Raw genomic sequence first — 8687 nt, 5'->3', positions numbered from 1 at the left:
AGAAAGCTGTTTACAGACTTCATTTGCCCAGGGAAGCAATGTCACAAACGGGGCTGGTTTCCAGATGAGACCTCCTGACACAGTACTAGCAGCTCCAGCCCAAGGTCTGGGGGCAAGAAGTTACGAGCGACAGGAAGGGAAGCATGGTACTGTCTCCCTCCTTTGCCAGATCCAGAGTCCTGCTGCAGCCAAGTTTTGGACCAAAGAGAGCCTTCAGAGAGCATTCTCCCTTCCCCACACACCCCTTCTCAAAGCTCTACCATATTCCAGCCTCCTAGCATGCCCGCCAACTACTAAGTTCTGCAGCGCCCCCTCAGGCCCAGGTCACTGCCACAAATTCTACAGCTCATTCATTCCCATCCAGTCAACTTGACCCATCCCTTCAAAATTTAGTTTTTTTATCCAGGAATTAGGAGGAAAGAATCTAACTGAATGAATTCATGCTCAAGTATGAATGATGAGTCCTTAAAGCTCTAAAAGACAAGGGTGTAACTTTTAGAGAAAACACTTGTTAAGCCAAGGGTTGAGAATAACAGCCCATTAACAGTGATGTTGGGGGGGGGGGGCATCATAGGAGAATAATGAATATGTATTGAGTATTGAACACATGCCAGAAACTCACGCTGCTTCACTAGACCCTCTTAAGAACACGTTCGGGTAAGTGTGCTATTCCCCTAGTTTTACAAAAGACAACCGTGGGGTTTGGAGAGATTAGCATCTTAGTGAGCACTAGAAGACGGTAGGCCTCATCCTGTCTCCACCATGCCAAAGTCAACCAGTCGTCACCTGGGGGAGGGCAGTTCGCCTAGGCCAGTCTTCCTTTGCACTTCCTTCTCTTCCTTTTACTGAAACCAGGGATCCTCTAAAGGCAAATTTTTTTCCAGAGTGTGACAGTAGGGACAACAGAGAAACTGAGGCAGCAATGGATGGATACTACTATAGCATATTTATATAAATGCAACTGCTACTGAGTGGGGTGTGAATCAGGACCTGCTGGTACACTAGACTCTCTAAAAGGAGAAGACAGCATCTTAACTTCTTCAGTGTATTTATCCCCCATGCATCAGCATCTACCTATGTAAAGTATCGTTTATAGGTTCTTTTCCAACATTTTAGGCCTCAATTAATGAGAGTCTTTAAGTTAATGCAAGTGTTATCATCTGTACCAAAACTGACTTTAAACCCATTCATCTCATTACTACAGCTTTCCAACAGTATAGCAAGGCATTAAAAAAGGAATCTGATGGGGGATCCCTGGGTGGCTCAGTGGTTTAGAGCCTGCCTTCAACCCGGGCCGTGTTCCCGGAGCCCCAGGATCGAGTCCCACATTGGGTTCCCTGCATGGAGGCTGCTTCTCCCTCTGCCTGTGTCTCTGCCTCTTTCTCTCTCTGTGTCTTTCATGAATAAATAAATTTTTAAAAAAAGAATCTGATGTACTTTTTAATGTAAAATGAGCACAGTGTATAGAATAAAAAACACAGGAGAAAGTCTCCCGCTGCAGGGCTGGTGTGAGCCCTGTGCCCCAGGCCAGTAGTTAGGTCCAGCAGCTCACAGATCAATGTTCCAGACACCTGATCATTCATCTTCCCAACTGCTGATTATTGACAGAACCCCAAGTGTACATGGGAAATTTTTGCCTGTCCATAGCAATATCTTTTTTAATAAAAACAATCCCACAGCATTTATTATCATCTGGTAATAACATAAAGGTAATCAAAACAATACGAACAAATGTTTTAGAAGTACACTCCCAAACAAAGGACATCTAAAAAAAACAAACTACATGGCTTTCTCAAGAATTTCTCACTTCATGGATCACTTCTGGTCGGAGACACTTTGGAGCAAGGCAATATTCTCTCTTTTCAGCATGACCTGACCCAGGTGCTTTCTTGACTTTGTCTTAGAATGACTCTCTTCCGTGTTAATATAAGGTTCACATACTCTTATCAAAACCAATGACACGGCCCTCCAACTGCATGTTCACTTGCTCATAAAGCCACACCTGAATCCGAGATCTATTTTGCAAGTATCTGAAGATGAGGCTGATGGGCTGTGCCATCACCTTCTGCAATTTCTGCCTCTGGCCACTGCATGCCATGGTGGAAGCTGACAAAGGCCACATGCCACCTCAGAAAGTGCCCAGAGCAATCTGATCGGCCTTTAAGGACCTGCCTCTCTCCCACCCTCAGTCTCCATGGTGCAGGTTGGATTCCCCTCACTCCAGGGCTTTGTGCTACACACATGACCTGGCTAAGCATCTCATCTCCTGGCCACAGTGTGTAGAGCAAGAGCCCAATCATTCCAGTGAGACTCACTCCAAAGAACTGTGTATAAAGGGCTGTTGGAGGCCAATAGGTAGAAAGAAACTACTTGAGAGGGAAGAAGCCCAGAGCCAAGCAATTCTGAGGAAAGGTAAGAAGGAGGAGAGGGGCAGAGACCAAGAGACCTGATGGCATCGTTTGAAGCTCTGCATCCAGCCTGCAGCCAGTATACTCTGTTAAAGCCACAGCCGGAAAGAGTTGAGCTCCCGTCGCTTACAAGGGAAGAGTCCTGAATGAGACATCTCTGTGCCTGAGCTCTAGTCATCTCATTAGACATCTGCATTCCTGCCCACTTCTCCCCAAATGTTCCCATTATTATGATGGGAACTGTGTGTTCCTGAGCCTAGCGCCCCTGGAAGAACCACAGGCCCATCCTCAGGAGCAGGTGCATCTCCTGGCTCCTGGCACATCAGGCACGCATCTCCCCACCCCGCCCCCAGGCCCCTGCACCCTCCTTCTCATAGGCTGCTGCCCTAAGCAGAGAGTCAGGCTTCCAGGCTCAGAGCTCCAGGTTAGGTCTACGGCTGGTTTCTTCTAAAGGGAGTTAAGAGTGCTTCTGCCTTTAACTTAAAGCTCTTTCTTCAAAATGACTCCAGAGTGTGGGCTTTTACATTTTCTAGCAAATCTATTTGTCAAATATGGCCATGGGATCACGGAGAGAAAATGAGAGAGCTGAGGACAAAAGTCCATTCACACTAGTGCTGCTCCAAACTAGGCCAACAGCAGTTACCATTAGGTAACTGAGCCTCCGTATCTCCTATGAAAAGGAATCCCCATGGTTTTATTTACTTAAAAGTGGGGTGTCTACACTACTTGATAGTGACATTAATCTTTTGTGTATATTTAATATTTCCCCTACTAAGAGGACAAATCTCTGGAGGGCAGGAGCCTTAGATCCACAGAAGCTAGAACAGAGACATGTGAGTAAAGCCCAAGGGCAGCAAACGTTGACCCCTGAGAGGGATATCTAAGAGGATTTCAAATCACATCCTATAGGAAAGAAATCTCGCTTCTCAGTGGTTTGGTCCCAAAGAAGTCTCTCTACGAGGGAGCAGAAATAAACTTCCAGAAAACAGAATCCCATATTAACAATAAACTCCAGTTGTGACCAAATTAGGGTTCCAATTATATATTGGTCTCAGTAAATGCTGCAGGCCATAGCTGGCTTTTTTATTTCTGGGCACATCTGCTCTTCTTTCTAGGAACCCAGTCTATAGTTCTTTCCGTCTAAGAATGAATCCATGTCCCCTGCAAGTTTCTGGGATAAATAAACATAAGTGGTCATGGTTGAAAATTCAAAGACTCAAGTTTTGGGATGCCTGGGTGGCTTAGCAGTTGGGCGTCTGCCTTTGGCTCAGGGCATGATCCTGGAGTCCTGGGATCGAGTCCCACATTGGGCTCCCTGCATGGAGCCTGCTTCTTCCTCTGCCTATATCTCTGCCTCATGCTCTCTCTCTCTGTGTCTCTCATGAAGAAATTAATGAAACCTTTAATAAAAAAAAAAAAGACCCAAGTTTTGATTTTTTTTTTTTTTTGTAGTGCTAATAGAGCCATTTTACTTAATAAGAGCCATCACTGAGGCTTCCTTCCAACCCAAGGGTACTAACTGAGGGTTTTGGAATCCATGGGTTGGAAGTCATCGAATTCTTTGCTTGAAGGTGAATGAACAATACTGGATTTATGTACATTTGCATTTCTCTATGAAGAGAATGTCACAACTTTCATTGGTTTCTGGAAAGGGTCTACGATCCTTAGAATAAAAATTACTGTTAAATTTCTTTCCCGGTAAAACAGTATAGTGTTTGCTTGGTTATGGCTCTAGTAAAATGCTGCATAAAGAACAAAAAAAGGAAGGGGGGAGTACATTACATTTTTCCATTATTGCAGATGCAAAATATGTAGGTTCTCAATAACTCTTTTGACTTAGGCATGGCATATGTCACTGAGAGTTTTTACTAGAAGCTATTTCCTACTCCAGATGGCAGTAATGCTTGGGTGTTTAGTGCAGCCCACGTTGCTTGGGTGCAAGTCATCACCATGGTTGGCTGGGAAGAGCAAAGCTTGATTGGCAGGCCTGACTTGGGCAGGTCTTGGTATGATTTCTCAGCCCTCACTTGCTGGACATGCGAGAATCCGTACCCTGAGCTTTCATAAAGTAGCAAATAGGCCACTAATACCACTACTTCAGGTTTTATTGATGGACTAGAGTCGCAACGAGGAGTTTTCGTATTTCCTTTTTTTTTCTTACTACAATACTGTATAATCAACATCACGGTGGTTTTATACTCTTTAAGCTTTCCTTCTTGTTTAGGCACTACGGCCAATCTGTTTCACAAATGTGAATATTGGCTATACATGAAAATAAAAAAGCTTAGTTTTTATATCTAGGAAAATATAAAGGAAATATAAAACTTCAATCTCCCTCACCATGCTTCAGATCTGTTCAACAAGCAGTCTTCCTAATTACCCATGATTACATTAACACAAGATACAGATTTAACTGTATACCTCCTCACAGAATCCCTTCCCAAGGTTCTTCTTCTTTTTTTTTTCCCCCATCCTAACTTCAGGAAAGAAATTGTTAGCTCACAAAATATAGGTCTTCCATAATTTACTGCTGTAACATTCAAATCACCCACTGGGCTTTATCTCATTTTCATCTCTACTTAGGCTCAGAAATGTGTTGTCTCTGAGAATCTTCCCCCTGAGTACCAACAAGGGGAGATTAGATCTCATTTCCTGCCTTCATTTACCTTCCAACAGTGCTCAATAAAAAGGCAATAGGAAGAATGAAATGGCTTGTTTTTCCAGGGGGAAAGATATTTTCATCCACTAGGTATTTCTGTTTCTTACAGACATTTTTAAAATACAACATCTCAGAAGAGGCAAGTAGCCTCAACCAACATTTCTACCTCTTTACAAACCAACTCTGTGAGCACAATGTGGTAGCAAAGAACAGCTCCAGTTGTGACCAAATTAAGGTTCCAATTATATATTGGTCATGTAGTGTAGCAGCAAAGAACAGTTATTTGCAGATCAAAGTCATGAACTTCCTGAAGATGGTTCTCCTCTTCACAGAGGAGCACCTGAGCTCTCGAAACAGCTTCAGAATTTGTTGAAGTCCACAATCTCCCCATGGCCCATGAAGTCCTGCATGACCTAGCCCCTGTCAACCATTCCAGACTGATCCCCCATACTTTCCTTCTTACCAAATTCCAGCTGCCCTGGTAAACTTTCTCTAAGTGCCCTGGTAAACTTCTCAAATTGCTGTAATGCCCTCTGCCCAGAACTACCTGCTACATCCTTTACTTCCTTCTGCTCCCCCAAATCTGGCCAACTCCTGTTATTTTTTTGCATTTCATCCTAAATGTCATTTCCTCAAGAAAGCCTTCCCTGCCCCTCTCCTTCCCACAAATTTAAGTTAGGACCACTTACAATTTATTCCTGTAGTTCTCTGTACTACTCTGAATCAGTTATTATAATTATAATTGATCATGATTAGTGTATTTTAGAAAATGTAATGAAAGGGTGGCTCAGTTGGTTGAGCATCTGCCTTCACCTCAGGTTATGATCTTGGGGTCCTGAGATCAAACCCCATGTCTGGCTCCCTAATCAGCAGGAAGTCTACTTCTCCCTCTATCCTTCTTCCCTCCCTGCCACCTGTCCTGCCCCACTCATGCTCTCTCTCTCTCTCCAATGAATACATAAAATCTTTTTTAAGAATGTAATGGAAGTTTCTCCTACTCACATAAACTCTGTGAGAGCAGGAATTAATAAGTCGTGTTAACAAGACACCATGTCTACCACAGGGTAAATACTTAATAAATATGTGAGGAAGGGAGAGAGAAAGGAAGAAAGATATATTACCAGAATTGTTGGTACTGTAGCAAAAAGAGATCTTCCAGCTACCTATACACATCTGGGGCTGGTTCATTATATAGAGCATTTAACCAAATCTTTTTACCATTCCAAGACATCTAGAAATGCCAGCGCTCATGAGCAGATGTAGCAGCTCTTCAGTGTGGCGGAGAGCCACGTACCACAGCAGTTAGACTCATAAGTTTTGGAGTCAGCCACTTACTTAGATACAAAAATCCCAGCTCCACCACTTACCGGCTAGGTGACCTGAGCAATTTTCTCACCCTTCCTGAACCTCCACTGATTCATCTATAAAATGAGGCTAAGAATTCTAGCCCCTTTAAGAGTTGTCTCAAAGGCTAGAAGAAGTACTGTCTGCGAAGCCCTTATGACCAAGATTTTAGTGCTATTACCATTATTACCAAGAAACATGAGAAACTGTACCAAATTCAGAAGATACTATCTTACATAGTGCCTTTTCCTTGTTAAAGGAATATAACCCGAACAGGCATATTCACAAACAAGCTGTTTTCTTGTCCAGAGATCCTAACACCTAGACTAACTGCAGAATGTATAGCTTTATTTTTCACAGGCATTGAACAACGTGATAATAGCCAGATACACGTACAGAATTCACAGATACACGTACAGAATTCACAAGAAATGATCTGAAAAGTATTCACTTATGAGCTTTCAGAACTGAACATGCAAAGAAACAAACTAATGTATTCACACTCACTATATCCTTCTGGATACTTTCCTCCAACGACTAACAGCACATTCTTCCAGTTGTCTCTCCAAAACAAAGCTGAGACTCAGATCCTTTAGTAAGACTGGTGTTAAAAGAGCGCCAGAACCAACCACGAATCAGTGGTTTGGGTGCCAGTCTGTACCTGGCACTGGTGCGCTGATGCGGCCCTGCTAACCAGTAGAGCGGTGGGTTTCAGGAAACTCTGGCCCCAGCAGGAATCAGATGTCTGCTACCCAAGCTCTGCCACTTACTGGCTATGGACAGAAGCTGGACTGCATACAAGCTAGTCAGCCTAATCATTTCCCAGATATAAAACACATTAGTAATACCTATCTGTTAAAACTGCTGTGAGCTCTTCAGTGGGATAACGCACATAATCTATAACGACTATTTGAGATACTATGTGGTGACTGCTTAGCAAATACATCTATTTCATTTCATATCTTTTCCTATTACCATGCTTTTCATAGACCAAGATGGTATTCATGACAGAAGCCAGGCAAGGCTGTAATATCTAGATAATATATAATTACAAGGGTCTCATAACTTACAAAATGTTCCTAATGACAATATCAATAATAGAAACAGCGATGATGATCCAGCAGGGTACCTGATAAGGAAGAATTTTTTTAAGTAAGACTGACATTTAAAAGTTGCTAGCAGTGATGCCTGGATGGCTCAGTGGATGAGCATCTGCCTTCGGCTCAGGTCGTGATCCTGGAGTCCTGGGATCGAGTCCCATACTGGGCTCCTTGCAGGGAGCCTGCTTCTCCCTCGGCCTATGTCTCTGCCTCTCTCTCTGTGTGTTTCTCATGAAAAAAATAAACAAAATATTTTTTTAAATAAACAAAATCTTTCAAAAAATAATAAAAAAATAAAAGTTACTAGCAATATCTTTATCTAGCAGCCAAAGAGAGCTAAGAGGACTTATTGCCAGTAAGAAGTAAGCAGGAGAGCTAGGATTATGCCTAATACCAAAATCTGTAACATTAAGTCTGTCTTTATTAAATTTACTTGTAATGCCATAACCTTCAGATAAAAAAGATGGGAAGGAAATGAGAGAAGAGGTGTAATGTTAATACTGGGGTGGGGAAAAAGAAAAGGCTTTAAATCCTCATTCCAAACTTCCACCTGGAGTTCCATTTCCCTAGGCCAGGCTCCTAGCGCACAACCTACTTCAGACAGGCTTCCTTTGTAGGATCCAAATTATACTGATATGGGACTCTGGACCAGTCCCTTAAACTCCTACAACTCAGTTTCCTTATCTGGAAAATGCAAAAGACGATGAACCTATGTCAGAAAGTAATGTAGTAAATGAATGAGCTAATAGATATAAAGCATCTAGAATAGTGCCAATGCATAATAAATACTGCGAAGGGTTAGTGATTAGTAATAGCAGGTATAACGTGTTATTTTAAAATGGCTCAGGGTGGGGGGTGGGGGGTGGATGCCTGGGTGGCTCAGTCAGTTATGCAGCTGCCTTTGGCTCAGGTCATGATCTCAGGGTCCTGGGATGAGCCCTGACATCAGGCTCCCTGCTCAGCAGGGAGTCTGCTTCTCCCTCTCCCTCTGTCCCCTCCCCCCTTGCTCATGGTCTATTTCTGTCTCTGTCTCTCTCTCTCTCTCTCAAATAAATAAATAAAATCTTTAAAAATAAAATGGACCCAAGGTGAGAGGCCTGGCATGTTGGTGGGCCATACATCGGAGGTGAGAGGACACAACTGCAAAGAGAGCCCAGCCCAGAGGACAACAATCAG

General features: G+C 43.0%; 1 pseudogene; it reads right to left on the bottom strand.

Moving 5' to 3' along the window:
* Nucleotides 1-1815: 1815 nt before the first annotated feature.
* On the bottom strand, nt 1816-2098 carry LOC121488801 (annotated as a pseudogene).
* Nucleotides 2099-8687: the final 6589 nt, after the last annotated feature.

This window comes from Vulpes lagopus, chromosome 4 (assembly GCF_018345385.1).
Source record: "Vulpes lagopus strain Blue_001 chromosome 4, ASM1834538v1, whole genome shotgun sequence".
NCBI lineage: Eukaryota > Metazoa > Chordata > Mammalia > Carnivora > Canidae > Vulpes > Vulpes lagopus.
This window is presented reverse-complemented; position numbering and strand designations above follow the sequence as displayed.